The 20,863-nt window shown below is 37.3% G+C and overlaps 1 long non-coding RNA gene across 1 annotated transcript; it reads left to right on the top strand.

Annotated features, from left to right (window-relative positions):
• The first annotated feature begins 233 nt into the window (after positions 1 to 233).
• LOC121733719 lies at positions 234 to 19,751 on the top strand. Its single transcript, XR_006036600.1, has 3 exons — positions 234 to 245; positions 2,102 to 2,104; positions 19,661 to 19,751. It is a non-coding gene; the product is annotated as an uncharacterized LOC121733719 (long non-coding RNA).
• Positions 19,752 to 20,863: the final 1,112 nt, after the last annotated feature.

The raw sequence follows: 20,863 nt of genomic DNA, 5'->3' as shown, positions 1-20,863 counted from the left end.
CTTGGACTATTTAACCTTACTTAGGATCTGAGTGTATGCCTCGAAAGTTACAACCCCGGGAAAAATCACACCATTGAATTTAGAAAGCTCTTCTCTAATCTAAGTAATTAGATTAGAGAAGAGCTGACAATACTCAGATCATTCGAGTTTTTTAATTTTTTGAAAAATTACAGTGAAATAATTATGAAGCTTCTAAGTTCTACGTTTCAAAGAACGTAAAGTTAAAACTAAAGAAATCTATTGCAGTAAAAGAAACCACAAAATTATTCATAAGCTGCGCCTATAAATGCTTGTCAAACTAGGTTACCTAGGAAAGCTTAAATCATATTGTCGTTAAGAAATAATATAAAGAATTTTTTAAAGAGATATTCAAATAACTGCGTGGGACACGCTACGTCAAGGCTCAATTATACTCGTGTCATTTTCAGAACCTAGTAAAGGAGTGTAATTTTCAGTTTTCAGAACCTAGTAAGTGTATAATCGCAAAAATCCGCCTCCATATAATTTGTATGGAAGCGGAAATCCGCTGCGCCCCGGCACGGCCCGTCTCAGTGTGCTCACTCCTTTAAGGGTCTGTTCACAATGTCACTTGACGAGGCGATGCGTTTTAAATGAGTGATTCGATATTAAAATAGGTAGCTCGAAACCGGTGGGTGACACATTATTGGAATGCGTATCTTCTTGTGTAGTAAATAATTATTATAAGCTTAGTTTAAATGACTCACAATTAGTGAAATCGACAAAGAGATTCTTACTAGCTTGCCAATAATTGAAATATGAACTAATACAAAATGGAGTGGTAACCAATACAATAATTTTGCAGCGGGTTTGCAAATTAAACAGGAGCCCTATTATGAGCTCTTAAATCCATTCACTTTACGTCCTTATACAGTCAGATAAGGACGTAAAAAGAATGGATTTAAGAGCTCATGATAGAGGCCCAGGTACAATAATTGCTACCTTTAAAAAACTGTGTGTGTTCTGTCACGTTCCCCCTCAAGCCTGCACGACGAGTCTAGTGGAGGCTTAACTTGGTTCTTGTGATTCAAAGTTTCTTGGCTAAGTTGTAAATACCTCAGTAACAATGGCATTATGCCAGGTCCAAGTTGTTCATTTTAATTAGCTCACTTAAATTTACGAGGAATTCCACCATTTGAGCCACACGATTATGAAATAATACCACTTGAAGTTTCTTAAATTCTCGATTGAATGGTATTTTTTACTTTTCTTTTGTGATTTTTTTAATTAGTTTATACGTAACGTAACTTTATGTTCCTTTACTATGTAAATATTAAATTGTTTGTCTCTTTCTGCGCCATGGAAAAATGTGAATATTAAAAACTTGAAACTCTTATTTTCTAAAATAATTATTATCTCACAGTTTTCAGTCTACACACATACACAACATTAACATACATAGCTGATTAAGAGCTATAATATATATGCACTTAAGTCTGAAATAAAAAAAAAAAAAAAAATTATCGCGCATGAACCGTACATTTGCCGGGATAAAAATATTCTATGTCCTTTCCCGGGAGTTCAAGTATCTCCATGCCAAATTTCAGCAAAATCGGTTCATCGGTTTGGGCGTGAAGAGGTAACAGAAAGACAGATAGACAGACAGACGGACAGACAGACACATTTTGGCATTTATAGTATTAGTATGGTAGTATGGATTTATAAGCTTACATAACGTTCATATTATTATGCTGTTCGCGTCCTTAAATCGAGAATATTTAATAGGCGATTAAGTTGGTACTACCTAAACGCCAGCCAAGTCGCGAGCAAAAGCAAGTATAAAACAATACAGTAGTTGCAAATCAACACATTAAAAACCTGAAGAAAACCTGAAAACACAAGTAACAAGTAAGTAAAATGTACAAACGGACGTAAAAAGCAGGAAACATCGCAATGCACTGCATACGGCGCGGCGGCCTGCGTGCTGACTATCAGACCGGTCACTCTATCGCGGCTTTTTGTGTTTATAGCTGGTTTAAATAAAGCAAGCTGTTCATGGTGCGACAACTTGTAGGCCTTGAATTTTGCGGGCAGCGGGCGGTGTGGTGGCGGTGGCGCGGCGCGGGTAGTCGTCTAGTACGAGTACGTCACGCGCTGTTCGCCGTGCCGCAGCCTTCGAGGCCACTTCCATATAAATCTATACATTGGAACGCACCGCTCCCGCGCCGCTGCCGCCACCGTCCCGCTGCTGATGCATAGAGCAAAGCCATAAGCAACGTTGCGTTGTAGTGTTGTCGGACCGTTGTGACAACGCAGCAGCAACGCGACGCGACGCTCCGAAGTTTTACATCCAAACGGTATAATAAGCGACATAGACCGTTTCTTTGTTTTGGTGGTCGCGGTATTTTATTTGAGAGGCGAACAGGAGATGAGGTGGCATTTGTTGACGAAGCTTTGTGGTCTTTAATGCGTTTTTCTGATCCGTTGAATTAGGTAACTGATAGCCAAATTGAAATAGAGAAACATCTTTACTGCTAAGCCCAAGAGGTATGCTTCAGCAGCTTCAGAAGTAGCCTGCGTCTCTAGTATTTCACGGCCATGAGAAACGAGATGGTGTAGGATGAAAGGAGGGCAACATTGTCCACTGTTCACTATTATCTTCCTCAAACCTTAAAATATGTTTTTTTTCGATAAATTTTACAAGTTACAACAAAATTCTGAATCATAATAATATTATATTATATCAATCCTGCTTTTCTTGCCATTCTGCTAAGTAGAGGCAGAGACTACAATTCACAGCAACCGTAACCGTACATTTTTCCGCAAAAAAAGAAACCTATGTCCTTTCACGTGGTCTATTCTTCATGTGCGCCAAAATAACATAAAAATTACTCCAGTACGTTCAAATAAGCCCTTTCAAATAATTTCCGAAAATAAGCGAAGAATTGACAGCAGTGTTTTCAAAAGATTTTCAAAACTCTCGGCTCCAATATTATATATTTAATACATCATTGTCGTACATTGAATGGCGGTCTTAAGTTTCGTGACTAGCTTAGCCAGTTACTAGGGAATGTCGCTTAAAATATTTTCGGTATTGTTTCAGAGTATTACATAATTACTGTTCGCCATTATGTACCTGTATATATTATTATGTAAAGCCTAGATATTATAGTCATCATTATTAAACTCACGGTAGGATCTGAGTTCCGCGATGGTCCTGAAAATTATTGCAATCTAGAAAAGAACATTATTTGTTTAATAGTTTGCTAATCCTACTTCCTACTTATATTATAAAGCCGAAAGTATGTGAGTTTGTGAGTTTATGAGTGTGTGAGTTTGTGAGTTTGTATGTTTGTTACTTCTTCACGCTTAAATTTTTCCGATGTATGTGAGCCGATTTCGATAAAAATTTACAAGCTGTTAGCTGATATCCTGGACTAACAAATGGTTAACACTTTAACCGACTTCCGGAATAGAGGAGGTGTTATTTTAATTTTGATTGATTTATAGGCTTTCGCCCTGTCTCCTGCTTGGGGGGCTGCGCCCCCCCCAAACCCCCCCCCCCTACCCTCCTGAATCTATTGCTATTAACGAAATGGTATCGCATCGTTAGTGCTGAGTTTTAATTATCCTTTTGACAAGCAAGTGAAGTAATCCTACTAATATTATAAGGCCGAAAGTTTGTGAGTTTGTGAGTTTGTATGTTTGTTACTTCTTCACGCTTAAACGGCTGGACCGATTTCGACAAAATTTTACAAGGAGGTAGCTGACATCCTGGATTTACACATTGGCTACATTTTTAACCGACTTTCAAAGTGGAGGAGATCTTATGTTCGTTTTCATGTGATTTTTTTTGTTCAACGATTACTCCGACGTTTGTGAGCCGATTTCGACAAAAATTTACAAGCTGTTAGCTGATATCCTGGAATAACAAATGGTTAACATCTTTAACCGACTTCCGAAATAGAGAAGGTGTTATTTTAAATTTTTTAAATTGATTAATAGGCTTTCGCCCTGTCTCCTGCTTGGCGAGGCTGCGCCCCCCCAAATCCCCCCACCCCTCCTGAATCTGTTGCTTTTAACGAAATGGTATCGCGTCGTTAGTGCTGAGTTTTAATTATCCTTTTGACAAACAAATGAAGTATTTTTTATAAAAGTGAAATTTTTCTAACCTAAACTAAACACACGGATTTCGAGTGTTATTTGACTGGCTTTCGCCCTGTCTCCTGCTTGGGGGGGCTGCGCCCCCCTTGACCTCCCCTGGAACTGTTGGTTTTAACGAAATGGTATCGCGTCGTGCTGAGTTGAAATTATCCTTTTTACAAAGTACAAACAAACTTAGTAATTAATTATAAAAATGAATTTATTGGAAACTCTTGATGCACTCTAATATAGCCTTCCTGGATAAATGGTTTAAGATTTTTTTTAAATTGGATCAGTAGTTAATTAGATTAGCGCGTTCAAACAAACAAACTCTTCAGCTTTATAATATTAGTATAGATGTGCCCTCCGTCCGTCCCGTCCTCCGTCTCACAGTCCTTTACACTGCGAAAAGTTGGAAATCGTTTCACAATCATAAATCATAAAAAAATCACATCTGAACATAAAATATATATTATCTATTATATCTCCTTAGTTTTGGAAGTCGGTTAAAAACAATAACATATGACAGGATAATCAACTTCCATCTTTCAGTTATCAAAAATTGATATTTCCGATGATCAAACTCAATTCATTTTTTCTCTAATTACAAATAACTAATTGACCTATTAAAATACCTCATATTTTACCTAATAAATCGCGGGTAACACCGCGGGGCACAGCTAGTTGATAATAATAATATAATATCTATGGACGCTTAATCACATCACGTCAGGCCCTGTGCTAAGTACCTGAAGGACTGTATTACCTGCAGACAACGGAAATATATTATATTTAATAATTGTATATATTTAATACTATGCATATTTTATTTAAGATTTTTTTATATCATACACTGTATAATATTATCCAGAACCCGGAAGCATTGAAAATTTTTGTTCCGTCGGCGGGATTCAATCCCGCGACCTCCGGCTTGAGCAATTGAGCCACAGAGGTCGACAATAATTATTAGTGACGCGTAGTGATTACTGTTATAAATGCAAAAGGTTACCTCTTCATAAAAATTATAAAAATAAAAACACCATTTTGGTTTTGGTACAAAAGATAGTTATTAAATCAGAAAATGTTTATTTTAGAATAATTTTTGTCTCGGAAAATAGTAGTCGCGCCTTTAACAGTTTCGTCGCAATGAATCAGTAATTACAACAAAATTGCTTCTTGTAGACAAGGCAATGTTTTGGTTTCTGAATATTCAAACACAAAAAAAACCACAGCCGAACATATTATAACCTCCTCCTTTTTGGAAGTCGAGTAAAAAGTGACTGCAGCGTCAGCAGGTAGGGTTAAAGGAGGCCTACTACGAAACCGTTTTGAAACTCTAACAATCGAATGAGAATGCTGCGACCCGCTCTAACAACGTCATTTCTCATTTGTTACAGGACGCAGCATTTTCTTTCAATTGTCTGAGTCTCAAAACGGTTTCGTGGTGCGAGCCCTGTACTACGAAATTGTTTTGAGACTCAAACAATCGCACGTGAATGCAACCTCCTACTCTAATAACGTAATTACACGTTTGGTAGAGTGGGACCCGACATTCTCGTACGATTGTTTGAGTCTCAAAACGGTTTCCTGGTAGGAGCCCTGCTAATAGGGATGATGACAAGGTCAAAGATTAGCGAATTTTGTTAATAAAATAAAGAAATCACGGTGAAAAACAAGTGTTCCCAAAATTACAGCTCGATAGCATTTTTATTTTTTTGTTATGCGCCTTCGAAGTTAGATAATCAAGTCTTTTTTTTCAATTAAATTTCTTAATATTTGTATACCAATCGATAACTTATGCAATTAAAAGCAACTTTTGTTATGAAACCACTTTCATAAACGCAATATTTGATATACCTATGAAAACAAAGTCGTCTCCCGATGCGTACAAACTACGAAAGAGTGACGTCAGTCTTTCGTAGCACTTTGTATGGAGCGTTTCGGGCAGGTCTATTTTATGAGATGTTTGAATTATTGTCATATCTTGGTGAATTTTTAAGCTATCGAGTCATTCTTTCAGCGATGTTTCTATTTTTTAATGGCCTTTCAATTACCAATAAGAAAAAAAAATAGTCATCTAGCCTATTACCTCATATTTACTTGGAGGCGCTTTTCAGCATCGGTCGAAAGGCATCTCTACATTCAAATAACTCATCCAAACTAAGTAAAAGCTTATATTTTCAAATATTTGTATTATACGTGTTGTTATAGGTGTCGACATGACGTGCTATTCGTTCTCACCCCGTCACGTGAGCTTAGCCAAACATATATTATAGTCCATTCTAATTTTACTTCAAGGTTCTATGACAGTAGTCTTTATGCTATCGACTTAAGGATCCACCAGGGGTAATTTAACTGTGAATGACCACTGAAAATAAAGTCCCCAAACGGTTAGTCCGCTCAATTAAAAGGAATTAGGTTAATGTGTTGGTTTAGACGTAATCGGTTTAGGAATCCGTATAACTTGATCGAGTGGCGTTGAATTCGCATTTTAATTTAACCTTTAACCTTTTTTAAAGTCAAAGGTCAATTAGCTAAGTACTCTAATTATGCTTTAGTGCAATATTAATACTGCTTCGATTCAGTCTGGATCATATCAAACAGCAAAATAGTGTAACTGAAATATACGTCATAACTCATAACTAATAAAAAATATTTTTGCGGTTTTGGCCTGGATAATTGGATATAGATTAAGGCGTTTGACGTTAGTTTGACATCTTAAAACTATTTAAGGTTCGCCCGCGCTGTCTTACGGCCGTTCCCAATATTTGATCGATCTCTGGTTTTGCCCTACTAGAGATAAAAATAGCTCACATTAGACATTAGAGACATATATTTTATGTCAATTGTGAGCTATTCCTATCTCTAGTAGGGCAAAACCAGAGATAGATCAAATATTGGGAACGGCCGTTAGTCTATCTATGACTTTTTGGCTACTTTATCACGTAAAAATAGCGATCAACAATCCACTAGCAATAATCGCGCGAGCAATTGCTGGGTGTCATGAATGTCACAAACAATGGTGTCATGTATAGTGATCGATTGCAATCGTTTTATTTTGGCTGATCCGTGATACCAAATTGCGATTTTGGAGCAATTATCGCGCAATAATTGCTATCGCATTGCTCTCGCAAGATACGTGATACGATGTGCCAGAAAAAGAAAGTCATCTCGTTTAATTATCTTATCTTACACCTTTTAACGAGCAATTCTTGTATTTGGAATCTCGGAATCGGCTCCAACGATTTTCATGAAATTTAGTAAGTATATAGCTTAATTTAGTAAGTTAGGCTTTTCGGGGGCGATAAATCGATCTAGCTAGGAATCATTTTTAGAAAATGACATTTTATTCGTGTTTTATCGAATACCGAGCAAAGCTCGGTCAAATAGCTAGTAATTATTATTCGTCATATTATTGTAAATAATTATTTTTATTACTAAGTAATAAGTCAAAACTCTACGGAACCGTGTCCTTTATTAGCCCCTACTATACTGATTGCACTGTTTTGAGTTATCAGATGACATTAATCACAATTTTAGCCCCCAATTATAAAGCTCGAAGTGTTGCACGAATCTTTTATGCTGTGTTTATTAACAATGCAGTTTGAACGTTCAGTTTTACGGCACTGTAAAACTCGAACTATGGAACGATAAACTATTTTGCTTTCTGTTCGATTAAAAAGTTTTTCATTGCTAAAATCGCTTGTTATTTGTTATCTATTGATTATGCAGAGTTTAAGGCACAGGTAACTAGTAGTTCAATAACAATAATTCAAAAGCATTGTATTTTTTTGCAAAGAAAAAATTAAGGCCTTTCCGTTGTGAATGGCGGCATTCTCCGATCGAAGTAAACTCTTTAAATACAGTTGTGCCTTAGACAATATGTTGCCTAAATATTCGTTTGGTGTACTCCAGCTCTAGCTGACATAATCAGCTTGCTGAGAGTGTCATAAAACATCAGGAACACAATTAACACAAAACACAATCAAAGCCGCACACGATCGTCGGAGCGCATTTTTCGGTCACAAATCACTCCAACACCTGACCGCGGCGTTATCGTGACGTGAAAAATTACCATTCCTAAACGATGGCAGCTCGCACCGCCGGGGTTAAAATGGATGGCGACAAATACCCCCTAATACAGGGTCAATCTCGATTTTTGATCTGATTATACCATTTGAAGGTTAAACTGGTTTTTAAAACTATTTATTAAAACTGTTGCTCATGATAGAGCAATTTTCAGTGTTTTACTCTACATTTCCACATAATTTCATCAAAATCGGACCAGCCGTTTAGACATGATGTCGTGATTGTAGGAATTAGGTCCCGTGCATATTTCGTACGTTTCGCTGCCAGGTCGATTACTCTGCTGGCTACCTGAAGGTGTATATAATTAAAGTCAGGGCTATAAGTGCTCTCATCTTAAGAAGAACCAGCATCTGCAACTGATATTTAACGTGTAGTCTTTTGCTAGCAAAGTATTATCAAACAGTTCATTCTATAACTCCAAACTAAACCTTGATTATCAATAAAGGATTCATTAGCATCAGATGACATCGTCAGTGTCTTTTTACGCCAGGCAATCAACTCTGATAGGCCAATTCAATTTAATACAGCCGTTTGGTTGCAGCAAAAGTGTAAAGTATATTGTAGATTTTAATTAAGATGACAGTGCCGTGCGATTGCGCGCTTGGCGGCCACTTAATGGCTATCATATCTTCGGAGGTGGTGTGGGCATAGTGTAGTCAGGAACAGAGATTGTACAGCGTAAAATTTCACTCAAAGTATCTCCATGCCGAACAGTAAAATAGGTTCAGCGGTTTGGGCGTAAAGAGGTTTTTTTTTTTTATGAAAGAAGGGGGCAAACGAGCAAACGGGTCACCTGATGGAAAGCAACTTCCGTCGCCCATGGACACTCGCAGCATCAGAAGAGCTGCAGGTGCGTTGCCGGCCTTTTAAGAGGGAATAGGGTAATAGGGGAGGGTAGGGATGAGAAGGGAAAGGAATAGGGGAGGATAGGAAAGGAAATTGGGCCTCCGGTAAACTCACTCACTCAGCGAAACACAGCGCAAGCGCTGTTTCACGCCGGTTTTCTGTGAGAACGTGGTGTTTCTCCGGTCGAGCCGGCCCATTCGTGCCGAAGCATGGCTCTCCCACGTATAAAACGTATAAAAGGTAACTGACAGACAGACAGACGGACAGACAGACAGACAGACACACTTTCGCATATATAATATTAGTATGGGTGATGGGAAAGTGTGACAATAGCTTCACCGTTAGTTTTAAATTGGTGTGGTACAATGGTACTTGGATAATATTATTAGGATTGTGAAAATCGAACAGGTGACTCCAGTTACACGTTATGAGATCTGGTCTCGCCACACGCACCTTCATCATGTTGCAGGATTATATGCTTGTAAATTGGTAACGTCAATAGTCAATACGTGTCTGCAGGTCTCTGGTCAATATTAAATGCCAAACATAAATCTTATTTCGTGGGGCAAAACAACGTTTATCGGGTCAGCTAGTTTAGCTCAAAATTCAACAATTTTAAGCTAAACTAGCTGACCCGATAAACGTTGTTTTGCCATATAAATTATTACTAGTAGCAATATAAAAAGTAAATAAAAACCTATTCTCAGGCCTAACGGATGTACATACAAAATTTCATTAAAACGGTTGAGCCATTTTGGAGGACTTTGTGCACATACGCACACGAGAATTTTATATATTAGTTAACTACAAGGCACCAGAGAAGTAACTGACAGACTGAAAAATACTCCTTCGAATTTACGGATTGAACTTTTCAGCTAGAACCTCTCTCCTCCCTTACTCTGCCGTACGGGGTATGGTCGTTCACTCATAAAAGTGTTATGAGTTCATTCCAGACGGCGCCCGCACCCCACACGACAGTAAAACCACACATCGGTGAAAACAGGGAAGATTTGTTATACGAATATGATTATTGAATGAGACATTCGTACAGATATACTTGTGTTATGGGACGGGAATTTGAGACTTGTAGACTTGTAGTTACATATTTGATTTTGACTTGATGGTATAGAATAACGATTACAGTAATATTATACTCGTAAATAAATTGTGTCGAGATTCTTTTAAATAATTTTAACGTGTTTGGAAGAATGAAAGAAATAGATGATTTAACAATGACCACAGAATTTGACAGATTGCTACAGTAAGTGGGGTTGAGAGTACATAAAAAATAATTATACATAATTGCGTGGTTAAGGTTATCGTCAAATATTATGTCAGACCCATTACTGAATTTAACCAGAGATTTGTCAAATCTCTGGTTTAAAATAATTTTCATTAATGTTCATTTGACAATTTGTTATACTTAAAGTTAAATTTAGTTGTGCAAGCCCTTAGAAGATAATAATAATTGCAACTTTTATATCCATTAAAGGGTTAAGTTAACTCCGAAAAGATAAAATGTAACGTACGTAAGAAAATGTAATCCAAAGTATTAACCTAAAACAAATCTTTTATATGACGAACTTTAGTTATTTCTCATGTGTCGAGGGGCAGATAAATATATTTTATGCCCCTAAAAGTGTAAGAAATCCGAAGATTTGTAAAGTTTCCCCTTTATGATGGGAGAAGCGCTGCCGATGTTTCCAGTCTGATATGAAAAACTTTTTTCTTCACCCCTGTTCGAATTCAAACTCTATTACCGCATATTACGATTTATATTTCAATGTGATCCAACTCATTTGCGATCTTTATACCGAGTTTATGTACCGTCAAACAGCGAGCAACTATTTATGACGATATAAAATAAACAGTCGCTATTATATTTTATTATAACTCGGAAGATTCCTTCATTAATCTCTAATTGCACTAATGTTAGCGAAGTAACTATAATGTTACGAGTTCATTTTATTGAGTTATTGAGATATTGAGGTTATACACTATACAGTATGTTCAGTCGTAGCACTGACCTCTATTAAACAACTCAGGCTCTACAATACATAAGGTGTACAGTATCCCAAATTAATAATGCGCATGGAAATCTTCGCTAATTGTCTTGTTGTTTTTTTTTGTAAGTTTTGTAAGATTGTTCATTGTTGTAAAGAAGAAACATACAGTTACTGTGTTTAGACTACTAGAAGGTCTTTAGTCAAACTCAGAGGCTGTAAAGCTTTAATAACTGTATTTATTTACTCCTAGATGTTGCTATTACAAGCCATGTTACTTGACTAACTACATACGTCGACTCACTGACTTCCATTATACAAGCACGCTGGACTTATAATACCCACCTGCTCTTTGTGCCTATTTGAAGCGGAATCAGCGCCCCCAATGCGGGGGGAGAGAACTAAATTTGGCGTAAAAATGACGTTTGAAAGTCGCCATATTGGCGCTGATTGCAGTAGTGAGAGTACTTGGAACTAATACTAGTGATGACAACCAATAACGATTAAGCGGCCATTTGCAATTTACGTCAGATTTAGTTCTCTTCCCCCGCATTGGGGGCGCTGATTCCGCTTCAAATAGGCACAAAGAGCAGGTGGGTATTATAAGTCCAGCGTACTTGTGTAATGGAGGTCAGTGAGTCGACGTATGTAACATATGTAGGGTTTAAAAAGATACATTTGACAAGTTCATTGTGTCATGTAGTTAGTCAAGTAACATGGCTTGTAATAGCAACATCTAGGAGCAAATAAATACAGTTATTAAAGCTTTACAGCCTCCGAGTTTGACTAAAGACCTTCTAGTAGTCTAAACACAGTAACTGTATGTTTCTTCTTTACAACAATGAACAATCTTACAAAACTTACAAAAAAAAAAAAAACAACAAGACAATTAGCGAATATTTCCATGCGCATTATTAATTTGGGAGTACTGTACACCTTATGTATTGTAGAGCCATCATCATTAAATAATAAAGAGATACAACTACATAATATTATAATATGAATATGTAGCTAAGTAATAGTAAACTATCTTTTAGTTTCTACGGAAGTCAAATAAAATGAGGGAAATATGTATGTGATATGTATGTGTACATATCAATATGTCGAGTAGCTTAATATGTGAGGGATCATACATATCCCTTGTCACGTTTGCGTCTGATACACTGCTTATTTGTTCCGATACTATGTTATTCAATATTAGTTTATTATAAAAGCTTTGGGTCCTGCAAAATGCCGCAGGATGGTATTTGTAGATATCTTGCTACATCATTCTTAATGGACAAGTTCTAAAATTTAAAAAAAGATCAGCTACATAGATTATTGTAAATTCCTGTCTTCCAAAAAAAGATTAGCTACATAGATTGTTCATTTTTGTAAAGAAGAAACATACAGTTACTGTGTTTAGACTACTAGAAGGTCTTTAGTCGAACTCAGAGGCTGTAAAGCTTTAATAACTGTATTTATTTACTCCTACATGTTGCTATTACAAGCCATGTTACTTGAACTTGTCAAATGTATCTTTTTAAACCCTACATAGGTCACATACGTCGACTCACTGACCTCCATTATACAAGTACGCTGGACTTATAATACCCACCTGCTCTTTGTGCCTATTTGAAGCGGAATCAGCGCCCCCAATGCGGGGGGAGAGAACTAAATTTGGCGTAAAAATGACATTTGAAAGTCGCCATATTGGCGCTGATTGCAGTAGTGAGAGTACTTGGAACTAATACTAGTGATGACAACCAATAACGATTAAGCGGCCATTTGCAATTTACGTCAGATTTAGTTCTCTTCCCCCGCATTGGGAGCGCTGATTCCGCTTCAAATATGCACAAAGAGCAGGTGGGTATTATAAGTCCAGCGTACTTGTATAATGGAGGTCAGTGAGTCGACGTATGTAACCTATGTAGGGTTTAAAAAGATACATTTGACAAGTTCATTGTGTCATATAGTTAGTCAAGTAACATGGCTTGTAATATCAACATGTAGGAGTAAATAAATACAGTTATTAAAGCTTTACAGCCTCTGAGTTTAACTAAAGACCTTCTAGTAGTCTAAACACAGTAACTGTATGTTTCTTCTTTACAACAATGAACAATCTATGTAGCTAATCTTTTTTTGGAAGACAGGAATTTACAATAATCTATGTAGCTGATCTTTTTTTAATTTTAGAACTTGTCCATTAAGAATGATGTAGCAAGATATCTACAAATACCATCCTGCGGCATTTTGCAGGACCCAAAGCTTTTATAATAAACTAATATTGAATAACATAGTATCGGAATAAATAAGCAGTGTATCAGACGCAAACGTGACAAGGGATATGTATGATCCCTCACATATTAAGCTTCTCGACATATTGATATTATGTATCACATACATATTTCCCTCATTTTATTTGACTTCCGTAGAAACTAAAAGATAGTTTACTATTACTTAGCTACATATTCATATTATAATATTATGTAGTTGTATCTCTTTATTATTTAATGATGATGGCTCTACAATACATAAGGTCTTATCTTCGCTAATTGTCGTAATCACGAAAACACACGTCGATTCTTGCATTTTGCACCTTGTTCAAAGGAAATAGAAGTTAATATCATATAGCCGGTGGCTGTCCGCTGTCGCCGGTCCGTCAATAAGTGCCGGGAAGCCATCGCGGCGTTACCATGGTAACATCCAAGCAACGTCAGGCGCCTCTACGTCGCTGCAAAGCGCTGTTTTTCTTAAAGTTAAGTTTAAAACAGCGCTTGACGCTCGGGAATTGGGAAATTAGTTGCCGAAAAATTACTAAAATTTCTATGCGCATTATCTCTTTGGGAGCACTGTACTTACATAACGCCTCAGTTGTCCAGTAGTTTAGAGGGTATATCTTGACTCGGAGGTCGTGGGTTCGATTCACATAATTTGTGAAAATTTGAAAAGTCTAGTTATAGCGGTTCTTGAGATACAGCCTGGAGACAGACAGACGGACAGACATCGAAGTCTTAGTAACAGGGTTCCGTTTTTACCCTTTGGGTACGGAACCCTAATGAAATATACCTACAGTATCAAGTCCCTTACTTAATAGTTAATATCTAAAGTCTAAAAATTGTAACAGTAACAACAGACAAAATGTATCGGCGTATCCTTATTTGTATATATTATCCGATAGTTGGCGTTTTGTGTAGTTAATTATACGGTGGCTGGCTTAATCCGCGAGGTCACGTGATCTGCACGTGCACAAGAGAGAAAGAGAGAGGAAATGAGAGAGAAATGGCACGTGCAGTCTTAAATGGCACGCGCACGTTATGCCGCAGTGTCTCGGAGCGGAGCGTAGCGCTAAATGCAGGATGTTGATTCATAGGCAGATTGCGGACCTACGTAATTTGGTTGCGTTACGCGTTATGTCAAGTCCAGCCAAAAGATCTCGACTAACATTAAATTGACATTACTCGAGTAAATGACGTAGGGCCGTCATCTGCCTGAATTAATTTCTTCGATGGTACATTGGTGACTGCATTGTAATGAGAAATTTTAAGTGCCCTGTTAAAATGTGCTTGTTAAAGCATAACTTCACTTCACATAATTCCTCTTGTGGCTTAACAATGCTATGCATTTTTGATTGAATAAGCTATTGATTATTTGTAAGAGGCAGCCTAATACCGCGGACGTCGGATGGCATGTTAGCCAAATCAATGCTTGTATTTTTTAGTCGCACGGACGTAGGTATATCAGCCTCAAAATGTGAACCACTACCGGCCCGACGTAAGTACCTACGCAATAATTCATACAAATAGTATTCAAGCGATTTAACTTTTAAGGGGAGTTAATTTGCGCTCCGCTCCCGTACTTTACGGCCCGGCATAGTGTGTGCCACCTAAGGGGTATTATGCGAGTCGATTTGCAACACTATGTATAGCACTGGCATCTTCAAGCCTCCTAGATTTAGTGGATTAATGTCTTGATATAATATGCAGAGGGCTTGCGTGCGTGCGTGCGGAAATGCAAGCTTGCATGCATATTATACATATACACAGTAGCAAACTTTTTACAAGAAGTATATCGCAATATCTGAAACTTATAAAGGTTTTTAATCCGTTTTGGGATTTGGAAATTATAGTTAAAAATAACAAAATATATTTTGTATGTACATGATCAAATGATGATAAAAATGCTTATGAAAGGAATTAGAAGAAACTAAACATTATAAAGTTAATATACTAGGTATATATATATTTTTTTTATCTTTATTTAATGAGCTTATTCAATAATGAACATGCCACTCAGTAACAATTTCTTAAGACTTACAAAATCAGAAAACAACAAACAAAGAAATAATAATTAACAATAATTATTATGACCTCGATCCTTCAAAATAATTTTGACAACTTTTAAGAGATCATTAGCTACTTCTGTATTTGGCGAAGCCAGAATTGTGTTACAATAGCCCACATCATTAAGACGCGAATTAAAATAATGTTTTCTTGCCACTTCGTTCCGTGCACACTCTGATAGGACGTGATACACGTCCTCTATAACCCCACACGTATGACAGTTAGGCGATGAGACCTTCTTCATCATGTATCCGAACTTGTTGAGAGGAATATGACCTGATCTAAGTCTTAAAGTCAGGATGATATCGTTTCTACTGAGTGAGCAATCAATCCACGGAGACGGTGTCGGGTGCGGCTGTATGGTTTTGTAATATACTAGGTATATTAACTTTATGCTAAACGTTGATACTGGAAAATCTGTCTTTTCTATGCGTTTAAGCCGCTGAACTGATTTCGCTGAAACTAGCTATGCATAATATTATAATTTAAGTTTTAGGGAAGGACATAGAATAGTTTTAATCCAAATAAATTAACGACTTTTCCAATAAAAATTTTTCGCGGAACATACTAAGATACTTTTATCCCGGAAAAATGTACGGTTCTTTCGCGATAAACGGTTGCGGGCATCATATAGTTTAGTATAAATATAAGATAGCCCATTTATCGAGGAAGGCTATAGGGTATATATTATCACGCTGAGACTAATAGGAGCGAAGAAATAGAGGAAAATGTGGGAAAACGGGGCAAACTATTTGAAATTGCTTATTATCTTAAGAACTACTGAAGACATTTTTATGTTATATTTTGGCACACATGAAGAATAGACTACTTGAAGGGATATAGGCTATTTTTTTTGCGGAAAAATGTACGGTTTCCGTGAAATTCTTAAATAACGCGGGCATAACCGCGTGGAACATCTAGTCTTATTTTAATATTATTACATCATTGTTTAATGCGATTGAGTTTAAAGGGGAGTATGGTGAGTTCAGAAGATAAGCCTGTGGCTATACTTGCCCCAAAATGACGTCATTATACAAAACATCATTCGCCCGGAGCTGTTTGCTAATGACTATTGTTCATTCCCTTATAATTGTCTTAAATCAAATTTTTGGCTTTCAAAGGGTCTCGTTTGGTAGAAATAACCAAGTAACAAGACGTATGGGTTTTTGAGCTGTTAAGTTAGGGCCAGTTTACATTGTGAAGAACCGACGCGATGCATTTTTGATGGGCTATGCAAAATTGGAATAGGCAGCCTGACAGTGCGTGCAAGTCCGTTATTTCAATGTATCTCATCTGGACTTAGTAAATATTATAGTTAAGTCAACAGCTTATCTTAAAAAATATCTACAGCCGAACAAATAGATACCCTCATAATTTTTGGAAGTGCGTCACGTCGCATCGCCTCTTCACGTTGGTTGTCGGTTATGAGTGTATCACGTCGTTTCGCCTCTTCACGTTGGTTGTCGGTTATGAGTGTATCACGTCGTTTCGCCTCTTCACGTTGGCTGTCGGTTATAAGTGTATCACGTCGCATCGCCTCTTCACGTTGGTTGTCGGTTATAAGTGTATCACGTCGCATCGCCTCTTCACGTTGGTTGTCGGTTATAAGTGTATCACGTCGCATCGCCTCTTCACGTTGGTTGTCGGTTATAAGTGTATCACGTCGCATCGCCTCTTCACGTTGGTTGTCGGTTATAAGTGTATCACGTCGCATCGCCTCTTCACGTTGGTTGTCGGTTATAAGTGTATCACGTCGCATCGCCTCTTCACGTTGGTTGTCGGTTATAAGTGTATCACGTCGCATCGCCTCTTCACGTTGGTTGTAGGTTAAAAGTGTATCACGATTCACGTCGCATCGCCTCTTCACGTTGGTTGTAGGTTAAAAGTGTATCACGATTCACGTCGCATCGCCTCTTCACGTTGAAATTTCCAATATTATAAACTGACTCTTATATTCAAAACCAACAAACGCTTTCGATATTTCAGGTTCACACGGATATAAACAATTATGCAATAGTGAGACAAGAGACAGTGTCCAGTAAAAGATCTTGTTTCTAAAACTCATCTGGTAAGTGCACATTCGCCGTAGGGAGGCGGCACGTTCAAGTATTGTTGATATTCTAAACCACCCCAATAGCGGCTGTTGCAACCGCACTGTGTCGCGCGCGTCTGATTGCAAGCAATGTTAAGGTGCCGTCTCGTAAATGCGAACATTGCTAAGTCGATCTAATTGTTCGTCTGTCAATAATACTAGTACTGCAAAAAAAAAACAAGCTTTTTGAGATGGAATAATTTTCCCTCGTTTCTACAGAAACTTTATTTATAATGTTCGTTTAGGCACGCTTTTTATAACTTTGTAATTTGTAACCATTCTAACTTTGAATGGTGTTTTATTTTTATTAGATTAATTTCCATTTAATTAGCTATTTGGTAGATATTACATAACATAATAACATTTTTAAGAATCAGCTGACCTGTCTAATGAAATAAAATGAAATATTAAGTAACAATGACTCACTTGTCAGTAGAGGCTTAAAATTATGTTAGTAACATCATAATATTTAGGTATAATATTACGTGTTATAATAAACGAAATAGTTAAATAAATAACTTTTAAAGCGAAGCAGCTTGAAGTTTCTGCGACACAGTGTAATCGTCGCTTTTAAACATAAAGCACAAACAATTGCGAGCTGTTACGTACATCCCGCGATAAATCCGACACAGTTTGCAGTAAAAAATACATTCGGTTTCATTGTATTTTTTGCGCGAAACGTGTGACCGTACCGCTAAATGGTTCATTTACAATTAAACCATTTAAATCATGGATTCGACGCAACAAGCCCGCAACTTAATGGAAGTCGTTCGCAGCCGACGAACCGTTAAATGCTACATTTTCCGTGGCCATTTGCAATTCGATATCCAGCTAAGCTTCGGGATCGAACTGGATTGCATGTCTCCCGTTTTGATATCGTAATATTGTACCCTTTTTAAATATAAAGTGGATTATTGTCGCGGTGCATAATCGGTGAGTAAAGCTATGCGAGCCACGACAACCTGATGCATAATATAGTCAGTAGGCACATGACATTCTAAGTTAACTTAAGTTGAACAATAAATTCATACCTAATATGATTAGTGTGAAAGTGTGCCTGTCTGTCCGTCAGTTACCTCTTCACGCCTAAAGTGCGTCTGTCCGTCAGTTCACGCCTAAACTGCTGAACCGATTTTCCTAAAATTTAGTATGGAGGTACGTCGTTTGTTTACGTTTAGTCCCGGAAAAGGTTATTATACTTTTTATCCCGAAAAACGAACTTTTTGAGTAAGAATTAAGATATACCCTAATTGGGTCTCTTTAAGGGATAGTTTTTAATTTTGATTTAGAAAAATTAGCGGTACCCACGCTCTACATTTTCTGAGCAACGATGTTGCTGGCAAAAAAAATTATTTAATTTAATAACAGCCCTCCCTAAAATTATCTGTGACTAAATTGCGGAATAACAAAAGTGTATTGTAATAACATTTACATGATAACGCGAAGCGTATGAGTTTCGTATATTTTGATAACATACAAAAATATGCGCATAATCTCCTATAAAAATATTATGATGAAGTCTGAATAAATAGCGCGACATACCTTTATGGACTAGCTGTTGCCTGTGACTTTGTCCGCGTCAACAAACAGTAGCAAAAATGAAAAAATACGTGTTTTGGGGGGGAGCGGACCCCAAAGAAACGACCGGTGCCGAAGATCGCTGCATATAAATCAAACAACTCGAAATCTGTATAGAAAAGATAGATAAAAGCTCATAGCAAGGCAAGAAGTGGAGATAGAGACAAAGTGTAAATGGGAAATTTGTAGAAAATTTATGATCTTTCATTACGTACCGAACTTTTTTTCTATACAACGCACAGTTTTAGTGATATGAGCAAAAAACGAAAAATAATTAAACTCGAGCCCCTCCCCCCCACCCTAGGCGATATCGTAATAAAATATAGCCTATGTGTTGACCCGACCTCTAAGTAATATTCGTGCAAAATTTGAAGTAAATCCGTCCAGTACTTTCTGAGTCTATCCCGGACATACATACAGACAAACAGACAAACAGACAAAAAATCTAAAAACTATATTTTTGGCTTCCATATCGATTGTAGATCACGTTCCAAGTATTATTTTTCAAAAATATTCAATGTACAGAATTGAGTTTCCTACGATTTTATTATATGTATAGAAAATCTCATATGTCTAGTGGCACGCACACAAACACCGAGTTGAAGTCCACCGAACTGAAACGACGTTAGTTGAGGGTTAGGTTTTTTTCGTTATGGATTTTTTTGATTCGGTCGCCGCGTTCAAAGCCCGCGATAGAAGCTATGCAATAAGTAAATAATTTTACCCGTTTTTTTACATTTTCCATTGATTCTTCGTCGCAACGTTGTGGTGTATATTTCTTTATTCGAGCCAGTAGTTCTTGAGATTAGCTGCTCATTCAACTTCAACTTGAACTGTTCAGCTTTATAATATTGGTCAACGCCTTCGTGGTCTAGTGGTATAGAGCGCGGTTCTTCGATTCCTGCGTTGGAAACACGTTATTTCCAAGTTTGGTTAGGACAATGCAGGCTGATCACCTGATTGTCTGACAAGTAAGATGATCCATGCGTCGGATGGGCATGTAAAAAGTCGGTCCTGCGCCTGATCTCTCGCCAGTCGTGTCGGTCTGAAAGGAGTAGAGAGTGCTCTTGTGTACTGCGCACACACTCGGGCACTATAAAATTACTCGTAGCTGGCCTGGTTTCAATGAAACCGGCCACCATCACCGAAACCGGTGTGGGAGCTATTATAGCCAAGAGCGAGTGGTGTCTACGGAAAGGTTATTTTTAAACTGTTTGTCATCATAGAACACAGACTTACAAGGATTCATTTTGATATCATGTCGATGGGGACGTGGTCCATGCAAAACAGAAACCACTTAAAATTACATCAGCATAATTCAAAAAATAAGTTACTTGTTGTGATAACCTGTTAGGTCAAATTATTATACTGTATTTTAAATATAAATTTGTCACAACTCACAACGTTAAGGTTATTTTAATATTATAATGGACATTAAATATTGTGAGCCTTTGAAGGCATATAGATAAGCTATAATCCTATTATGTTGAGGTGAAAGTCTAGTTTTCATTTAATATCAGAGCCTTTGCGAGGATTAAGTTTGAATGTAGTAAACACTAGGACCTAGGTTATAATATAGACTGAGATTACAGCTCTGTACAGTATTATATTATGCAGTAGGCGATCTTAATAATAAACCGGGCGCACGGATTATAATATTTTTAAGCGAGATTTCAGATAGTTTTAGGGCCTGTTTCACCACTTCCTGATAAAGTGCCGGATAGGCTATCCACATTTTTTTGACAGATTTTCCATACTTGATCTGTCAAGGTAATTGGAGGATAGCATATTCGCATAGCTGGGCACCGTTAATCAAATAGTTAACTTCGTTA

The sequence above is a fragment of the Aricia agestis genome, chromosome 14 (assembly GCF_905147365.1).
Source record: "Aricia agestis chromosome 14, ilAriAges1.1, whole genome shotgun sequence".
Taxonomy (NCBI): Eukaryota; Metazoa; Arthropoda; class Insecta; order Lepidoptera; family Lycaenidae; genus Aricia; species Aricia agestis.
The sequence above is the reverse complement of the archived record's forward strand: the minus strand, read 5'-3'. Positions and strand labels throughout refer to the sequence as shown.